Source organism: Grampus griseus (genome assembly GCF_964374135.1).
Source record: "Grampus griseus genome assembly, chromosome: 5".
In the NCBI taxonomy this organism is placed as follows: Eukaryota; Metazoa; Chordata; class Mammalia; order Artiodactyla; family Delphinidae; genus Grampus; species Grampus griseus.
This window is the reverse complement of record NC_138998.1, coordinates 143,248,605-143,269,229: the sequence shown is the minus strand read 5'-3', so window position 1 is coordinate 143,269,229 and position 20,625 is coordinate 143,248,605. Positions and strand designations below refer to the sequence as shown.

The window sequence follows — 20,625 nt, the reverse complement described above, 5'->3', positions numbered from 1 at the left end:
CGTCAGGGGCGCTTTGGTGCTGTTTTCGTGGTGATGCCCCTCAACGCTGTGGAAACCTCTCATTTTTGAGAGGAGGTGAATTTGCACTTGGGTTTAAGGTGAGAGGGGTTATTCCTGGCGTAGTTAGGGGTGCACAGGACGTGGTCCTGCCTCCCTCCGCATGGGGTCATGGTTAGCTCAAGAGGCTGTGAGGCTACAGGTAATGGTCATGACCCCGAGGGTGGCGACAGTTGCTGAGATTAAAGCAAGCCCCGTGGGAGTATCAGGAAATCCAGGAGGGCTTCCTGCAGGAGGTGATGGATATGCCCAGACTGAGGGAATGGCCAGAGGAAGGAAGCTCCTGGCCGAGAGGAGTCTGGTTTAGGGAGGTCTGGGGGCAACGCTCAACTGAGGTGAGGACTAAGAAGGTGGGGTGAGGGGCAGGCCAGGGGCTCAGAAGCACCCAGAGGCCAAGAGGGAGTCGGGCTGCACCAGCCAGAGCCAAGGGTCCAGAGCCATCAGCCACCGGCGACGGCCACCGTGGGACCTTAGTCAGAGGGCCAGTCAGGGCTGACCACTGAGATGCGGGCCCGGCTTTGTCCTCCACTACCCCTCACCCCGCTGCTCCATGGAGGAGAGACCGCAGAGAGGGCACCGTAAGGCCCACCATGTCCTGTCTGCTACAGATGAGAGGGGACAGAACGGAGGGGAGGCTTGCCCAGCTTGGCACTGTTCTCCATATGCACACATGTCACACGCCACACACACACATCACACACACATCACACACACAGACATCACATACACACATCACAGCATACCACACACGTCACATGCCACACACAGACATCACACATACACAGCACACACAGGCATCACACACACACATCACAAACACCACACACACATCACAGCACACCACACACACAGACATCACACACACACATCACAAACACCACACACACATCACAGCACACCACACACACGTCACACACACACACAGCACAAACACCACACACACATCACAGCACACCACACACATGTCACACGCCACACACAGACATCACACACACAGCACACCACACACACGTCACATGCCACACACAGACATCACACACACACACAGTACACACACAGGCATCACACACACATCACAAACACCACACACACACACACACAGACATCACATACACATCACAAACACCACACACACACACATCACAGCACACGTCACATGCCACACACAGACATCACACAGACATCACACACACACAGCACACACACACAGACATCACACACGCACATCACAAACACCACACACCACACACACGTCACACGCCACACACAGACATCACACAGGCACATCACAAACACCACACACCACATCACACAGACACACACAGCATACCACATGCGGACGTCACACACACATCACATACACCACACCACACACACACAGTGTACCACACACACATCACATGCCACACACACATCACACAGCACACACCACACACAGACATCACCATACACACAGACATCACACACACAGCACACCACACATGTCACACACAGACATCACACACACAGCACACCACACGTCACACACACACATCACACACACAGACATCACCACACACACAGACATCACACACAGCACACCACACACACGTCACACGCCACACACATCACACACCACACATGCATCACACACCACACACACAGAGCACACACACAGCACACCACACACACGTCACACACACACATCACACACACTCACACATCATACACCACACACAAAACACACATAATATATTAAAAGAAGCCCACATAATAAAGTGTACTGGTGGAAAATCGTACTCTCAAATGTAATGAAAAATTCTAAAAATATCTACCCAGGGGAAAAACACAATAGCAACAACAAAATACAGAAAACACCCAAAGGGAAAAATCACTTTGGCCTGTGGCAGGCAGCCTCCAAGGTGGCCCCCAGTTACTCTTGCCCATCCAGAGTCCTCTCACCCCCTGAATGGTCTCTGGCCAGTATGACCAACAGAATAACGTGGAAGTGATGCGGTGTGACTTGCACGACTGGGTCGTAAGAGGCAGGGGCCGTCTGCCTGGGCCCCTCTCCACTTGCTCGCTCTGGGGGAAGCCGGCTGCTGTGGCGTGAAGGCGCTCAAGCAGCCTTTGCAGAAGCTCGTGGGGGAGGTGATGAAGCCCACAGCCGACAGTGGTGAGTGAGCCATCGTGGAGGCAGACCCTCCACCTCAGCCAAGACTCAGATGACCGAGGCTGTGGCCCACATCCTGACTGCACCTCATGAGGGACCCTGAGCGAGAACCACCCAGCGAAGCCTCTCCTGATTCCTGGCCTGAATACATTACAAGATAGTAAACGTTTATTGTTTTCAATCACTAAGTTTTGGGTACTTTATTACACAGCAATAGACCACTAATAGAGGCATAAAACTTTTTCTCCACAACGTTGTCAACAGAAGATGAGACAATAATTCAGAATTTTGACAGGAAAATAAAATGACCCAAGGATGTCTCCCCAGCCAACTTATCTTTCATGTATAAGGATAAACATCTCAGAACACTAAAAAGAGAGCTACCATATGGTCCAGCAATCCCACTCCTGGGCATATATCCAGACAAAACTCTAATTCAAAAAGATACATGCACCCCTATGTTCACAGCAGCACTATTCACAATAGCCAAGACATGGAAGCAACCTGAATGTCCACTGACAGATGAATGGATAAGGAAGATGTGGTATATTTATACAGTGGAATATTAGCCATAAAAACCCACAAAATAATGCCATTTGAAGCAACATGGATGCAACTAGAGATTATCACACCAAGTGAAGTTAAGTCAGACAGAGAAAGACAAATACCATATGATATCACTTACATACCGAATCTTAAAATATGACACAAATGAACTTATTACGAAACAGAAACAGACTCGCAGACATAGAGAACAGACTAGTGGTTGCCAAGGGGGATGGGGGGTGGGGGAGGGATAGATTGGAAGTTTGGGGTTAGAAGATGCAAACTATTATGTATAGAGTGGATAAACAACAAGGTCCTACTGTATAACACAGGGAACTCTATTCAATATCCTGGGATAAACCATAATGGAAGAGAATATAAAAAAGAATGGATATATGTGTATAGCTGAGTCGCTTTGCCATACAGCAGAGATTAGCACGTCATAAATCAACTATACTTCCATTAAAAATAAAAAAAGGATAAACATCTCAGATGTAAATGGGTTCACGTCTATGCCACCCACACACCATTCCTAAAAATATTCTGCAAGGAATTTCTGCAAACAATCGAGAAATGAATAAAGATAAATGAAAAGCAAAGAAACTTGAGATGTACAGTAAAATATAGAAAATGAAGGGGAAAGAACTGAAGCATAAAATTAAAAGCCAGAAATTTCACATGGACCAGTGTGACAATAAAGGTGTATGGCTTAAATTCTCCTGTAAAGACAAACTTTCCTAAATTGGGTCAAAAAATGAAACCCATTGCAATGAGGTTTATGAGTCACACTTTATGTAGAAAGTCACAGATGGTGTAAAGAAAATGGAGTGGGGAGGGATGGATGCAAACGGAGAGAAAGACGGGGCAGTGTTGTTGAGACACTAGAATTGAAGACAGAGGATGAGGGATGGGGCCCAGGAAAAGATAAAAGCTGCTGCAGTCCAGTTATAAATCTTTATGTACCTAATTTCATAACACAATATTACTTAAAGCACAATCGGTGAAAAATCAAAGAAAAAACTGACAGACTGCAACCAAGTAGACTTTAACTCATCTTTTTACGTTATTGACAGATCATATTAAAAAAAACAGAGGATCTGAATGTTATGTTTTATAAAACTTTGATAGTAACAAGCAAGGATTATGTATTTTCTAAACATAAAGGATTTGGATAATGTGCATAAAACACACCCACATATTACATATATACCTATGTTTTCAAAACCTACAAGTAGGGAACACACACTCTTTTAAAAATTTTACAGAATTCAATCCTAGAGTAAGCCACAAAGAAAGCTTTAATTTATTAAAAAAATGGAAATTTTACAGATAAAATTCTTTGAGCTACAATGCAAAATTTGTCACTAATAAGACATAGGGGAAAAAACCCCAAAACAAAGCACTTGAAATTGAAAAACTCTCGCAAAAAGTACATAGGAATTAGTGACAATGACGATGTACACTTAAAAACAAATATGAGAAGGCCAAAGCTATAATCGGGGGAAAATACCTAGCCTCAGATGCTTTATGTTATAAAATAAGAAATTAGTGTAACAAATTAGGCATGTGGTTAAAGAATAGGGACAAAAAATACTTAAAGAGATAAATCTCAGGAAAGCAAGAGAGAGAAAGTGGTAAAAAAACCCAAAAACAATTGGTTGAAAAAAAACCTACAGTAGAATAATAAATACATCTAAGAGCTGGTTCTTCAAAAAGGCCAATAAAATAGAAAAAATTTTAGCAAGTCTAAGCAAGAATAAAAATGATGTAAACACAAATATAGAAATATACAAATTTAAGGAGTAAAATAATAATAGATGAGGAGAGTTTTTATTGTTGTTTGTTTTTAAGAGCATACCAAGTGCAGCTTTGAGCTAGTAAACGTGAAAGACCGTTTTCTGGGAAAGTGGTCTCACCTCTAGAGAGGAGGTGAGGAACGGGCTGGACTCTGACTTGGAAGGAATGGAAACACTGGAAGGAAACACGTTTCCAAAGACTCTGGCCCAAACAGCTTTTGGGTGAGTTCTTTTGCATTTTCAAGAACAAACACTACTCTATTTAACTTATTTCAGAACATAAAAAGATAAGCTTTTCAATTCATTTGTTAACTTGGCAAAACCTAAGACCAAAACTTGATAAAAGATATCCCTAAAAGGAACTCTATAGATAGGTATCACTTTTGAATACAGTTGGAAAAATCCTAACTGATATTAGAAAATAAAATATAGTAGCGTGTTAAGGACAACTAAACCAGTACTAAGATGAAGTTAGTTAAAAATACAATGATGCAACATTAGGAAACATATTAATGTAAGTCACATTAATATAAGAAAGAAAATCATGTATAGGCGTACCTCAGAGATACTGTGGATTTGGTTCCAGACCACCATGATAGAGCAAACATTGCAATAAAGGAAGCTGAAGGAATTGTTTTGGTTTTCCAGTGCATGTAAAAGTTATGTTTACACTATACTGTAGTCTATTGTGTGCAATAGTGTTACGTCTTAAAAAACAATGTACATAACTTAATTAAAAATACCTTATTGCTAGAAAAAATGCTAGCCATTATCTGAGGCTTTAGTGAGTTGTAGTAGTAACATCAAAGACTGCTGATCATAGATCACCATAACAAGATAATAATGAAAAAGTCTGAAATATTGCAAGAATTATCCAAATGTGACAGACATAAAGTGAGCAAACGTGGTTGGAAAAATGGCGCTGATAAACTTGCTCAATGCAGGGTTGCCACAAACCTTCAATTTGTAAAAACCAAAACATCTGCAAGGTGCAATAAAGTGAAGTGCATTAAAACGAGGTATGTGTGTAATTGCTCTAAAAGAGCCCCAACGTCCATTTGTGGTTAAACAAACAAACAAACAAGTCAAAACCTCATAAGAGACTTAGGAGTTGGATTAGCATTATAAAAGTAAAACCTCATAAGAAACTTAGGTGTTGGATTAATATTATAAAGGATATAAATTTCAAATCAACAGCCACTATCAAATTTTACACAGAACCTAAATAGGTGTCCTTATCTTTGTGGGTCACAGACTCCTTTAAGAATCTGGACAGTTTCACCTGACACATATGCACAGATTACGCATATACAGAAACCAAAGTCCTCATTAATTCAGGGGGTCCATCTATGGAACTGACTCTGGATTAAAAACTCCTGCACTTGAAGAATGACCATTAGAGTACAAAAAATAAAAAAGACAAAGAGTGTTGATCTCATTATATTATTCACTGTTGTATTCGAAGCCAATGCAATAAGACAGTAAACAGAAACAAAATGTAAGTCTTGGAAAGGAAGAGATAGGAACTGTCCTTATTAAAGATGGGACTGTCTACCTAGAAAATCCAATAAAATCAATTGAACAAAGTTTAGGGGAGAGAGAAAGGGGTATTCAATGAGGCAATTATAAGAAAAAAATACACAAAAATCTACCGATTTTCTTCTATCAGCAACAACCAATTAGAAAACGTAATGGAAAAATAACTATTTACACTAGCAAGAAAAACAACTTAAATCCAAGGAATAAACTTAATAAGAATCTACGGATGTGCAGGACTTATGAAAAAGTTTCTAAGGAACACAGTGGAGAGACAAACCTTGTTTTTGGATGACAGCCACGATATTTAAGAATATCAGTTATTTCTAACTGAATCTATAATTGAATGTAATTTTGATTAAAATTTCCAATAAAACTTTTTGCTTTTTTTGCCATTATGTGTTGACAAAATGAATCTAAGATTTACCTGGAAGAAAAAGAGTAGCTGAGAAAAATAAAAAATGAAGGGTGATGAAACTTGTGTTATCAAGTGCAATAATGGAATACAATTACAGTAATAAAGCATTAGTGGTTTTGGTGCTGGAATGGCCAACAGACCACACAGCAGTGGCATAACACCACATGAGAACTGAGGAAATGAGACGGCTGCTTTTCAGAGCACTGAGAGAAGGCTGGGAAAAGGGGTCACGATGTGATTAGAAATAAAGTAATCCCACCTCACACAGTACACCCAAATAAAGTCCAGGACAAGTAAGTAACTGAGTGTAAAACATGGACCAAAAAGCCTTTGAAGGAAATAGAAAAGATGAAATGACAGTGAAATGTCTTATGATTACTCTGCACCAGACACTATACTACATCTTTTCTTTTAACCCTCACAAGAGCCCTTGTGGATAGCACACTGGTGCTATTATAATCCCCATTTCATAGATGAGGAAACTGAGACTGAGGCAGGTAACTTGTCCTCGGTGCTCAGATAATAGCTGAGATCCAAATCCAGGCAGCATGGTTCCGAGTCCACACTCATGATAACTGGGCTCCCACATATCACCTTCGTTAAAACAAAACAACGTGAGCAGAGGGGAAACATGCCAAGAGCCAGGCAACCATATTCCCAATGCATGATCAAGGTTTCATATTCTTAAGGTTTAAAATTTTGATGGCCTATTATTGTGTAAATGTTTACAAGTGTAATATATTTTTGTTGTTTTAAACTTTTTATTAATATATAATGTCCTTCTTTGCCTCTTGTAACTCTTTTTGATTTAAAGTCCATTTTAATCTGGTGTTAGTATAGCTACGTCTGCTCTCTTTTGGTTCCTATTTGCATGGAATAACATTTTCAATCCATTCACTTCAAACCTATTTGTGTCTTTGGTTCTAAAATGAATCTTTTGTAGACAGCATATAGTTGGATCTCATTTTTTTAATATCCATTCTGCCAGTCTCTGTCTTTTGCTTGGACAGTTTAATCCATTTACAGTTAAAGTAACTACTGATAAGGAGAGACTTACTTCTGTAGTTTTGCTATTTGTTTCCTACGTAGTTATAGCTTTTTTGTTCCTCATTTCCTGCATTACTGTTTTCTTTTGTGTGCAGCTGATTTTTGTTGTAAAACATTTACATCCCTTCCTCATTTCTTTTTTTTTTTTTTTGCGGTACACGAGCCTCTCACTGTTGTGGCCTCTCCCACTGCGGAGCACAGGCTCCGGACGCGCAGGCTCAGCGGCCATGGCTCACGGGCCTAGCCGCTCCGCAGCATGTGGGATCTTCCCGGACCGGGGGCATGAACCCGTGTCCCCTGCATCGGCAGGTGGACTCTCAACCACTGCACCACCAGGGAAGCCCCCTCATTTCCTTTTGTGCATATTCTTTTGGTACCTTCTTTATGGTTACCATGGGATTACATTTAACATTCTAAAGTTATAACAATATAATTTGAATTTATGCCAGTTTAACTTCAACAACACATTAAAAAATCTGCTTCTTTAAAAGCTCCCTCCCTATCCCTTTCAGTTATTGATGTCACAAAATTACATCTTTACACATTTTGTGTCCCAAAACACAAGCAAATGTTATTTTTAATGCATTGGTCCCTTAAATTATGTAGAAAACAAAATGTGGAGTTACAATAATGCTAGTTTTAAGAACAGAGCTGGACAAATCATGCACCCTGAATTCAGACTATACTACAAAGCTACAGTAATCAAAACAGTATGGTACTGGCACAAAAACAGACACATAGATCAATGGAAAAGAACAGAGAGCCCAGTGCATAAACCCATGCATGTATGGTCAATTAATCTATGACAAAGGAGGCAAGAATATACAATGGAGAAAAGACAGTCTCTTCAATAAGTGGTGCTGGGAAAACGGGACAGCTAAATGTAAAAGAGTGAAACTAGAACATTCTCTAACATTACATACAATAATAAACTCAAGATGGATTAAAGACCTAAATGTAAGACCAGATTCCATAAAACTCCTAGAGGAAAACATGGGCATAACACTCTTCGATATAAATCACAGCAATATTTTTTTGGCTCTCTCTCCTAAAACAAAGGAAATAAAACCAAAATTAAACAACTGGAACCTAATTAAACTTAAAAGCTTTTGCACAGCGAAGGAAACCATCCACAAAACGAAAAGACAACCTACTGAATGGGAAGAAATATTTGCAAATGATATGACCAATAAGGTGTTAATATCCAAGACATAGATACAACTCAACACCAAAAACACAAACAACCCAATTAAAAAGTGGGCAGATTTCACCAAGGAAGACATACAGATGGCCAAGAGGCACATGAAAAGATGCTCAACATCACTAATTATTAGAAAAATGCAAATCAAAACTACAATGAGGTATCAACTCACACCAGTCAGAATGGCCATTATCAAAAAAGCTAGAAACAATAAATGCTGGAAAGGGTATGGTGAAAAGGGAACCCTCCTGCACTGTTGGTGCGAATGTAAATTGATACAACCACTATGGAAAACAGTATGGAGGTTCCTTAAAAAAGTAGGAATAGAACTACCATATGACCCAGCAATCCCACTACTGGGCATATACCCTGAGAAAACCATAATTCAAAAAGAGACATGCACCACAATGCTCATTGCAGCACTATTTACAATAGCCAGGACATGGAACCAACCTAAATGTCCATCAACAGACGAATGGATAAAGAAGATGTGGCACAGATATACAATGGACTATTACTCAGCCATAAAAAGAAACGAAATTGAGTTATTTGTAGTGAGGTGGATGGACCTAGAGTCTGTCTACAGAGTGAAGTGAGTCAGAAAGAGAAAAATACCGTATGCTAATGCAGATACATGGAATCTAAACAAACAAAAAAGGTACTGATGAACATAGTTGCAGGTCAGGAATAAAGAAGTAGGTATAGAGAATGGACTTGAGGACATGGGGTGGGAGGGTGAAGCTGGGGTGAGTGAGAGTAGCATCAGCATATACACATTACCGAATGTAAAATCATTGGCTGGTGGGAAGCAGCAGCATAGCACAGCGAGATGGGCTCCATGCTTTGCGATGACCCAGAGGGGTGGGATAGGGAGGATGGGAGGGAGGCTCAAGAGGGAGGGGATATGGGGACACGTGTATGCATATGGCTGATTCACTTTTTTGTGCAACAGAAACTAACACGGTATTGTGAAGCAATCATAAAAACAAAAATGGGCAGAAGAACTGAATAGACATTTTTCCAAAGAGGAAATGGCCAACAGGCACAGGAAAAGATGCTCAACATTGCTAATCATCAGGGAATTGCAAATCAAAACCACAATGAGATATCACCTCACACCTGTCAGAATGGCTATCGTCAAAAAGAACACAAATAACAAATGTTGGTGAGGATGTGAAGAAAAGGGAACCCTCATGCACTACTGATGGGAATATAAGTTGGTGCATCCTTTGTGGAAAACAATATGGAGGTTTCTCAAACAACTAAAAGTACAACTACCATATGACCCAGCAATTCCACTCTTGGGTATATATTAGATTAATAATTTAAAAAATGTATTAGTCTTTCAAATCATGTAGGAAAAAAAGCGAGTTACATGCCATTGTTACAGTAATTATTGTTATAATAATAATAGCTTTATAATTGCTCGTGTATTTACCTTTACTGAGAGCTTCATGTTTTCACATGACTTCAAGCTACTGTCTAGTGTCCTTTCATTTCACCTGCAGGACCCTCTTGAGCATTTCTTACAGGGCAGGTCTAGCAGTAATGGACTCTTTCAGCGTTTGTTTATCTGGGAATGTTTTAAGTTTGCCTTCACTTTTGGGGGACAATTAGGCTGGACATAGAATTTTCAGGCAACAGGTGTTTTTCCATTTAGCATTTTGAATATATCAACACCCTGCCTTTGGTCTCCAAAGTTTCTGACGAGAAATCTTCTGGTAATCCTATTGAGAATCCCTTGGATATGATGAGTCACTTCTCTCTTGCTGATTTCAAAATTCTCTCTTTGTTTTTGTCTTTTGACAGTTTGATTATAATGTGTATCAGTGTGAGTCTCTTTAAGTTCATCGTACTTGTCTTGGATGTTTATATTCATGTCATTCATCAAATTTGGGAAGTTTCTTCACATATTTCTGCTGCCCCTTTCTCTCTCATCTCCGTCTGGGACTCCCCAAACAAGTATTCATGTCCTTTAGGTTCTGTTCACTTTTCTTTAATCTTTTTTCTTTCTGCTCCTCAGACTCATAATTTCCATTGTCTTATCTTCAACATCACTAACACTTTCTTCTGTCTTCTCAAATTGGCCTTTGCATCCCTCTAATAAGTAACTAAAAGTCATTGTATTCTTCAGCTCTATTAAATCGTTTTGCATTCTACCTAGGTTTTCTATTTATTGATATTTCTATTTTGTTCATACATTATTTTCTTGACTTTCTCCACATCTTCCTTTAGTTCCTTGAGCATCTTTAAGGTGGTTGTGTTAAAGTCTTTGTCTAGTAGATCCACCATCAGGTCTTTTTCAGGGACAATTTTGGTTGGTTTATATTTTTTCCTTTGAGTGGGCCATACTTTCCTGTTCCTTTGTTTGCCTTTTGATTTTCTGTTAAAAACTGGACATTTGAATCTAAAATGGTAACTCTGGAAATCAGATTCTTGTCCTTCCCTAGGGTTTGCTGTTCTTGATTGTTTGTTTGTTTTCATTTTTATTTTCTGTTTTTGATTGTCGTAGTAGGCTGTCTCTGTGCCAAGGTTCAGCCTGAGGAGTAAAGGTAAGGTCTTCTCATTTCCTTCCTGAGCCTGCACTTTCCCCCAGGCATGTGCAGTTCCTGTCTAATTTCCCCTGTATATGCAGTTGCTTTTGAATGTCATAATCTTCAATGTCTGGCTCCCAAAAGGAGAAAAAGAGAAAAATGAATGGGGGAAAAAAGGTGCCGGCCCTTTAAATCTCTGGTTGAAGTCAGTTCAACCAGAGAGGGGGAGGCTTGCAATGATGAGGAGAAGTGTAACAACAGTGGAAGCCTCAATAAATTTAAAAAGAAAATAACATAAAATGTATCTTCTCTAATCACAATGGGATGACTTTAGAAGTCAGTAACAGAAGGAAAACTGAAAAATTCACAAAATTGTGGGAATTAAACAACTCACCCTTAAACAACCAATAGAATAGGTCAAAGAAGAATCACAAGGGAAATTAGAAAATACTCAGAGACTGATAAAAATGAAAACAAGACACAGCAAACATATGAAACACAGTGAAAGCAGTATGAAGAAGAAAATTTACAGCTACAAATGTTTACATAAAACAGCAAGAAAGATCTCAAATTAACAACCTAACTTTACCTTTACAACTTAAGGAACTAGAAAAAGAACAAATTAACAGCTAGCGGAAGGAATGAAATAATAAATACTAGAGCAGAGATAAATGAAATAAATAGAAAAACAATAGAGAAAAATCAATGAAACCAAAAGTCAATTCTTCAAAAAGTTCAACAACACTGACAAATCTTTAGCTAGACGGACTAAGAAAAAAAGAGAATACTCAAATTACTAACATCAGAAATGGAAGTGGGAAATTAGTACTGATTCTACAGAAATAAAAAGAATTATAAGAGAGTACTAGAATCAGTTGTTTGCTAACAAATTAGATAACCTAGATGAAATGGACAAATTCCTAGAAACACAAAACCTACAAAGACAAAACCATGAAGAAATAGAAATTCTGAATAGACCTGTAATTAGTAAGGAGTTTGAATCAGTAATTGAAAATCTCCTTTCAAAGAAAAGCCCTGGACCTGATGGCTTTACTGGTGAATTCTAGGAAGCATTTAAACTAGGAAGCATTAATTCTAGGAAGCATTGAACTAACATCAATACTTGTCAAACTTTTCAAAAAAATTGAAGAGGAGGGAATACCCCCAAACTCATTCTATGAAGTCAGCATTACCCTGATACCAAAGCCAGACAAAGACACTACAAGAAAAGAAAACTACAGACCAATATCCCTTATCAACATGGATACAAAAATCATCAACAAAATATTAGCAAACAGAATTCAACAGGATAGAAAAAGGATTAAACATCATGACCAACTGGGATTTATTCCTGGAATGCAAAGATGATTCAACATATGAAAATCAATTAATGTAACACACCACATTAACAGAATGAAAGAAAAACCCACATGATCATCTCAACTGATGCAGAAAAATCTTTTGATAAAATTCAATATCCTTTCATGATTAAAGAATTCAACAAACTAGGAATAGATGGAAACTACCTCAGTATAATAAAAGACATTTATAATAATCCCACAACTAACATCATACTCAATTGTGAGAGACTATAGGCTTTTCCTCTAAGGTCAGGAACAAAGCAAAGATGCCCACTTTCACCATTTCTATTCAACATAGTATTGGAAGTCCCAGCCAGAGCAATTAGGCAAGAAAGAGAAACAAAAGGCATTCAAACTGTAAAGGAAGAAGTAAAATTATCTCTGTTCACAGATGATATGATTGTATAGGTAGAAAATCCTGAAGAGTCCACAAAAAGAAACTGTTACAATAAATGAATTCAGCTAAGTAGCAGGAAACAAAGTCAACACACAAAAATCAGTTGCATTTCTATACACTAACAATGAATAACACAAAAAGGAAAATAAGAAAACAATTCCATTTACATTTGCATCAAAAGAATAAAATACTTAGGAATTATTTTTACCAAAGAAGTGAAAGACTCATTAAAAAATATAAAACATTTATAAGAGAAATTAAAGAAGATATAAATAAATGGAAAGATATACTGTGTTTATAGATTGGAAGAATTAATATTAAGATGTCAATACTATCCCAAGTGATTCACAGATTTAATGCAATCTCCCTCAAAATCTCAATAATGACTTTTGCAGAAATGGAAGAAACCACTCTAAAATTCGCAAAGAATCTCAAGAGACCCTGAATAGCATAAACAATTCTAAAAGAGAAGAACAAAGTGAGGAACAAACTTCCTGATTTCAAAATTTACTACAAAGCTACACTAATCAAAACAGTATGGCACTGGGATACAGGGACATCTAGACAAATGGAATAGAGTCCAAAAATAACCCTCACGTATGTAATCAAACAATTTTCAACAAGGCTGTCATGACCAGTTGGTGGGGGAAAAGACACTTTTTCAACAAATGGTGCCATTTGTTGGATATCCACATGGATATCCACATTCTAAAGAATGAAGTTGGACCTTACCTAACACCATACACAAAAATTAACTCAAAACGGATCCATGATTTAAGTGTAAGACCTAAATTTATAAAACTTCTAGAAGAAAACAGAAGGCAAAACTCTTCACAATACTGGATTTGGCAATGCTTTCTTGAATATGACACCAAAAGCACAAGCAACTAAAGAAAAAAATAGGCATACTGGATTTCATGAAAATTTAAAAAATTTGTGCATCAAAAGACACTATTCAGCCTGGTCCAGGGCACTCCTTTTTGTGTCCTTCCACCAGTCATGGGCAGGGTCTGAGCGGTTCACTGGGGGCGGAGATGCATCTTTGGGGAGGGCAGTGAGGCTCTGGGGCTGTGAGGGGAGGGCAGCCTGGCACCAGAGGAGGCAGTGAAGCCTCAGAACACGAGGCTTCGGGACCCAGGATGAGGAGTCCCCAGGCCGGCTGCTGCCTTTGGGACCCCAGGGTAGCACAAGAGGCGAGGTTATTGTAATTCAGGATGTGAAGGGCACAGTCGATATGTACCATCTTCTGGAATGTCCACCAAGGAACTCTGAAAATGATGACCTAGCAATCAGTTTGGTTCTTGATCCCTATTTCGGTTTTCAAACACACAAAATGAATACTAGCTTTCGGTCTCTTACAGGAAGGCAAGAAGAACTAAAGGAAGTGATCGAACATTTTAAGAAAGACGAGCACTTGGAGAAAGCCGTCAAATGTCTGACTTTGCAACAACAAAAATGATGCAGGAGGAGCAACTAAGCCCGTGCACCACAACTACTGAGCCTGCGCTCTAGAGCCCGTGAGCCACAACTACTGAGCCCACACACCACAACTACTGAAGCCCACATGCCACAACTACTGAGCCTACACTCTAGAGCCCGTGGGCCACAGCTACTGAGCCCACGTGCCACAACTACTGAAGCCCGCGTGCTTAGAGTCCGTGCTCCATGAAATGAGAAGCCACCGCAATGAGAAGCCTGCACACCGCAACAAATAGTAGCCCCTGCTCACCGCAACTAGAGAAAGCCCACGAGCAGCAACAAAGACCCAATGCAGCCATAAATAAATAAATAAACAAAATAAATTTATAAAAGAAAATGATGCAGGAGAATTTATTCAAGGAACACGTATTTATTTACTTGCGAATGTTTGCAACTGACAGTGGATTTGAAATAATGCCTTGTAACAGATACTCATTAGAACAAAATAGAGCCAAAATAATTGCAACAAAAGAGTGGAAACGCAATGACAAAACAGAATTACTGGTGGGTTGTGTGGCTGAGCTTTCAGCAATTGAGGAGAACATCCTACTTGGACCCAGAGAAAACGACTTCAGTGCTGTGTGTTCCAGAAGGAAAAGCCGTGCTCAGCCCGCCTTGGTCCTGCTACACTCACAAACCATGACTGCAGACCAAGTGTGGGTTTGTGTCAGTTGGCCAAGACACAGCAAGTGCGAAGGCTCTAAGAGATGCTGAACCTGGAGAAGAAATTCTTGTTATTATGGAGATGGGTTTCTGGGGGGCAATAATGAGTTCTGTGAGCGTTACACTTGTGAGAGACGGCAACTGGCGCTTTTAAATCCAGAGCAGGACTGCTTGATTCTGCTCCTGTTATCAATAGAAAATATGGACTCAGAGAAGCAGTAAACCTTTAAATAGGCTTCATGTGTTAGGTGACAGCAGTAAGAATTCAGTCAGTCAGTTCTAACACTGATGCAGATACCACTCAGGAATAAAAACAAGGCAAGGTCGTCATACGTTTGAAAGAAACCTTTCCACGGTGTTAGCTTCTCTGTGATGATGCTGTCAGGTCCCACGAGAAGACAAAGGACGAGGTGGCGTCACACAGGCACACACGTGTTCCACGCCTGGTCAGTCTGTTAGGCTGGATGGTGGACTTGGGGAGTTCATAGCGTCTGGCCTCAAGGCTCCCCACCCCCTTTTTACAACTTGCTTGCCTTTTTCAAAATGAGCTGACCCAATTCACCAAACCACCAGTTTCCAGAATCAGAACTGTGATAGAGGAGCATTCTGAATGTTGCTCTACTATGACATGTTGTAACAGCCACTCCTCAAAGCAGCAAGAGAGATGAAGAGGAGAAAGAAGTGAGCTTGAAGGTACCAGTGGCGAGTGCAGGTAGAGCCTAATGGAAACTGGAGAAAGACAGAATGAAGAATAAAGAGAAAAGAGAGAAGAAAGCCTAAACAAGCAAAAGAAAACACATCATGTTTGTGGAGCTTTGAAGTCCTGGAATCACTGTGATCGCTACTGTTTTGCATCTGGGTGACACCAGTTTTCTCTAGTTGCCCCTAAAGCAGTAGCCTCTTTAGTCTGACTTGTCTCTGACAGGAATAAAGTTTAGAAGTTTTAACCTGATGGTCCCCACAGCACATCTGCTTTGGCACTATAAATGTCCATACATACCTCTCAGCACGTAAGTACCGTCTGAGGTCTGATTATTTCGGCTCTTCTCCCTGTGTCTTCAGATGTCTTCAGCCCAACTCTGGGTGCTCCTCTCCACTACAGAAGAGCCCAAAGAAAAGGGAGGGTGTCTCCCACGATGGTGACTGTCACTTCCATGAAGTCTGACTCTACCTGCTGCTGGGGGTCAGAGGCCAGGGCTAACCTCTGCTGTGGAAAAGTGATACTGTGTTCCTATTCCAGTCTTTAACGTCCAAAGTGAACAAAGACAGGCAGTCAGTCTGTCATTTACCATTGACTGTTGGTTTTAATAATAAATGCAGAACAATACAAAAGAGACACTATCCAGAGAGTCAAAGGGCAGCCTACATAATTGGATCAGATAAGGGATTAATATCCAGAATATATAGAGAACTGAAACTCAACAACCAAAACCCCAGCAACCTGATTCAGAAATGGGCAAAGGGCTTGAACAGACATTTCCCTAAAGGAGTTATACCAATGGCCAATAAGCACATGAAAAAATGCTCAACGTCACTCATCATTAGGGAAATGAAAATCAAAATTACGATGAGCTATCACCTTACACTCATTAGGATGGACAGTATCAGAAAACAAGAAATGTTGGAGAGATAAGGGGAAATTGCAATTGCTGGTGGGAATGTGCAAATGTAGAGCTGTATGGAAAATAGTATGGTGGCCCCTCAAAGAATAAAAGTAGAATTACCATATGATCTACCAGTTCTACTTCTGGGGATACAGAGACTCAAAGGAATTGAAAGTTGGGTCTCAAAGAGATATTTGCACAACAATGTTCATAGCAGTATTACTCAGAATAACTAAAATGTGGAAGCAACCCAGGTGTCCATTGACGGACGAATGGAAAAGCATAATGTGGTCCATCCACACAATGGAATATTATTCAGCCTTGAAAAGAAGGAAATTCTGACACATGCTATGACATGGATGAAACTTGAGGACATTATACTGAGTGAAATAAACCACACACAGAAAGACGACTACTGTATGATTCACTTATATGAGGTACTTTGAATATCTCAGAAATCACAGCGACAGAAAGTAGAATGGCGGTTGCCAGGGGCTGGGGGAGGGGGATTGGGGAGTTAGTGTTTAATGGGACAGAGTTTCAGCTTTACAAGATGAAAAGAGTTCTGGAAATGGGCGGTGGTGATGGTATCACAATATGCAGGTACTTAATAGCACTGAACTATACATTTAAAAATGGTTCAGATGGTAGATTTTATGTTATGTGTACTTAACCACAATTTTGAAAAATTAGGGGAAAACACCTCTTACAAAGTAGTAAACAATGAGCGCCCATTAGGAAGATGGGGAAGATGAGCAAAGTAACAGCAGCGCAAATGGTCAGTGATCGAGCTGCACAAAAACCAAGGACATGCAGGCAAACCACCAAGGCACCATCCCTCATCTATGAAACTGGCAAACAGGACAGAAAACCAGACACTGTCCACAGCCAGAGCACCAGGGCCCGTCTCCACTCCTCTGGTGGCTCTGACAACAGGTTTGGAAGCCTTGACACTTTTCAGAACTTTTGACCCAGACTCTGCTCTCCAAGGTGCAGTCCCCCACAGCGGGGATGCCCACCCTCCGTCTGCCCGTCACAGGGTCTAAAGTGGGCCCCCGCAGGCTAACCGCTGGCGGGGCGTGGGGATGCCGGCCTGTTCAGATCTCCGCGGCAGATCTGCACCTGGTCTTTGCAGGATGTTGCTTTCTGATTTGGCCCAATCCCAGCACATGCTTCAGGGCGGGGACCGGCCCCCCAGGTCCTGTTCAGTGGGCAGCACCCCACGAACCCTGCTTCTTTGCAGGTGTGCCCCACACCAGGGTCCCCCGGCTTTGCACAAATGTTTGAAAGGAGCCACAGGAAGGAGAGACCCACTGGAACACGGGGCTGTGTTTAAAGGAAAAGAATCAAACTATTTGAGTTTTTCTTAAAATAATCACAAGAGCTAGGTTTCCCAGCATTGTAAAGCACTCGTGGCCGCAAACACGGTCTCCCTATACCCTGTGCACCTAGACACCTTGTTCTACAGATGAAAAGCAGCGCCAGAGAGGAGGCTGGGCTTGGCCCACACCCTCTGCTGAGGCCCCGGGAAGACCCCTGGGTCCTGCTCCTCTCCCAGGCACCGGCCCATCCCAGGGAGCTCATCTGACACCTGAGGGACCTCAGGCGGGCCTGCTGCACAACAGAGCTGCCTGTGCTGGCTGGCGATGCAGAGTCCGCTGGGCGTGGATGTGCCCTGCCCGGTGCAGGGCTGCACTCCACCCGACCAGGTGACCCAGCGGCTGGAGCCTGGCTTTCACCTGGATGTTGCCTTCCCTGTTGTTTCCACTGTGGACATGCCCAACCTGCCCCCAACCTGCCGCGGTTTTCACAGGCCTCCCAGGTCACTTTCATCAGCCCAGGGTGGCAGCTTCCCGGGGGCCAGAGTGGCCCAGTGGCCCACTGAGACCCACGTTCTGCCAAGGGGACACATCTGCGCCCCTTGCATCCAGCCCCTCCAGTTACCTATGCCCCGGGGGCCCAGGCCCTCTCCCCCACCCAGCTCTCCTGCCTCGGAATGGCAGAAGGAAGGCAGACCACTTTCCTCCCTCCTGGGAGCCCCCAGCACCGTCCAGCCTCCTGGCCCTGGTGAGGCAGACAGGGAATAAACTCCAACGCAAGATGGCCTCCAAGCCAGAACTTCTATACTGGAAACAAAACCCAGGGAAATCTGTGTCCCTCAACCCTCCTTTTTGGGTGTCCCTCTACAAGTGCAGATCTTTCCCTTGGGGACAGTTGGGTGACCTGGGGGGGTAGGGGCCATCAGCTTTCTCCCTGGGTTCAGGGGACCATTCTCTGGGGCCCCCAGGCAGGATGGCAGGCACCCCAGGGCGCCACCCTGCCGTTTTTGGTTGTTGTTACCAGCATCAGCTGATACTCTCAGCGGCTGATCTCCCCACCCCCTCAGTGGGTGCTGGGCCCTGTCCTGGGCTCTGCTGGGCCCGTGAGGAGCCCTGGGTGGGTGTGGGGCCCGACCAGCAGACTTTGTCGGGGGGATGCCGGTGCGCCCCTCCAGCCTCAGAGGAATAGGGGCAGGCTGGGCTCCTAATGACTCCTGGGTAGAGTGGGGTGTGGCCTGTGCTCTCCCCATCCCTGCTCACCCCTGCTTCCGGGTAGCAGAGACCCCCTCTTCCCCTGCAGTCCGAGTGCCCGGGAAGCTGGCCCCTCAGAGTTCATTCTAGGGGCCAGTCCTTCCAGGGGGACGAGGTACATCCGCTCCCTCTCAGCCGAGCTGAGGAGGGGGGCCAGCACCCCTGGAGACCCTGTGCTCAGTTCCGTTGGTGGGGGGGGGGGTCCTCTCATGGGAGTGAGCTGGGCTCCTGAACCTCCGGAGATGTCCCCGGGCCCGAGACAGAACCAAGCCGCCCAGGAGCGGCCAAGGGTCTGGCTGCAGATGGGGGACCCGGGCAGGGACGGCAGGCGCCGTGGCCTCAGCACCGCGCCGGGAACCGGGAGACCAGCTCGGCCCCAGGAGAGGCGGGAACAGACGGACGGGCCCCCGCGCGAGGCGCCCCAGGCGCGGACCCGAGGGCGCCGAGCGAGGCCGGCGGTGGAAGTGGGGGCACCGCGGCGGGCGCGTCCCGCGGCGAACGCCAAGTCGCTGCGTCCCGGCGCCGAGACGGACCGCGCTGCCCAGGGCCTTACCTGACCACGCGTCGGGAGCCCTCGCCGGACTCTTCCCGAGCGCAGAGGCTCCGGGTCCAGTCGGTGCGAGACGGCGCCGAGTGGGCAGGGGGAGGGGCCGCTGCTAGGCCCCGCCCCTGCCCCCGCCCCGCCCCGCTCCGCGCCCACAGAGGCCACCGGGAGACGCTGCGGCCCCGCGCATGGAGGCGGGGCGGGGCCGACAGGGGACCCGAGGGGCCGGGAGGGGACCGGAGGGGGCAGGGGTGCGGGGAGTCTGGGGACGGGGCGGGAGAGCGGCCCTTCGAGGACAGGACCCCTCCCCGCCCTCGGCCTGCTGCTGCGACTGGACGCCTGCCCACCTCCCTGCCTGCTGCCCGCCCCCGCCCATTTCCCCGCGACCAGCGGCGTCTACTCCGGGGCCTGGGGCGCCTCGGACTCCCCAATCACTCGCCCCTTGAGGGAGCAGCCCTGGGAGGCCGCAGGGTCCTCCCGCCCGGCGTCCCCTCCCCACGTCCCCCTTGCTAAGGACCAGCGAGCTGGGGTCTTCTTCCTCGTGCAGGGACACGCAGCAATGTGACCCACTGATCACAACGTGTGTCCAGTTGTGGGGTCCCTGCCCCTCAGGGGTGAAAGGCCGGCCGGGGAGGGGCAAGGGCAGCCAGGACAGTGGGAGCCTCAGGCGCTCTGGGTGGGGAGCGAGGGCCTAGTAGTGCTGGCTGGGCCCCGGTTTCC

The 20,625-nt window shown here is 43.7% G+C and overlaps 1 protein-coding gene and 1 pseudogene across 2 annotated transcripts in view; one reads left to right on the top strand and one right to left on the bottom strand.

Moving 5' to 3' along the window:
- Positions 1-19,987, bottom strand: part of COL6A2 (collagen type VI alpha 2 chain) — a 37,343-nt gene extending 17,356 nt beyond the window's left edge. Inside the window, exon 1 of the mRNA XM_082654328.1 lies at positions 19,915-19,987. The gene's annotated coding sequence lies outside the window, so the exon portion shown is untranslated. The remainder of the gene's footprint in view (positions 1-19,914) is intronic.
- LOC309822406 (histone-lysine N-methyltransferase KMT5B-like) lies at positions 14,297-15,498 on the top strand (annotated as a pseudogene). Its single transcript has 2 exons — positions 14,297-14,526; positions 14,858-15,498. The product of its transcript is annotated as a histone-lysine N-methyltransferase KMT5B-like (transcript).
- Positions 19,988-20,625: the final 638 nt, after the last annotated feature.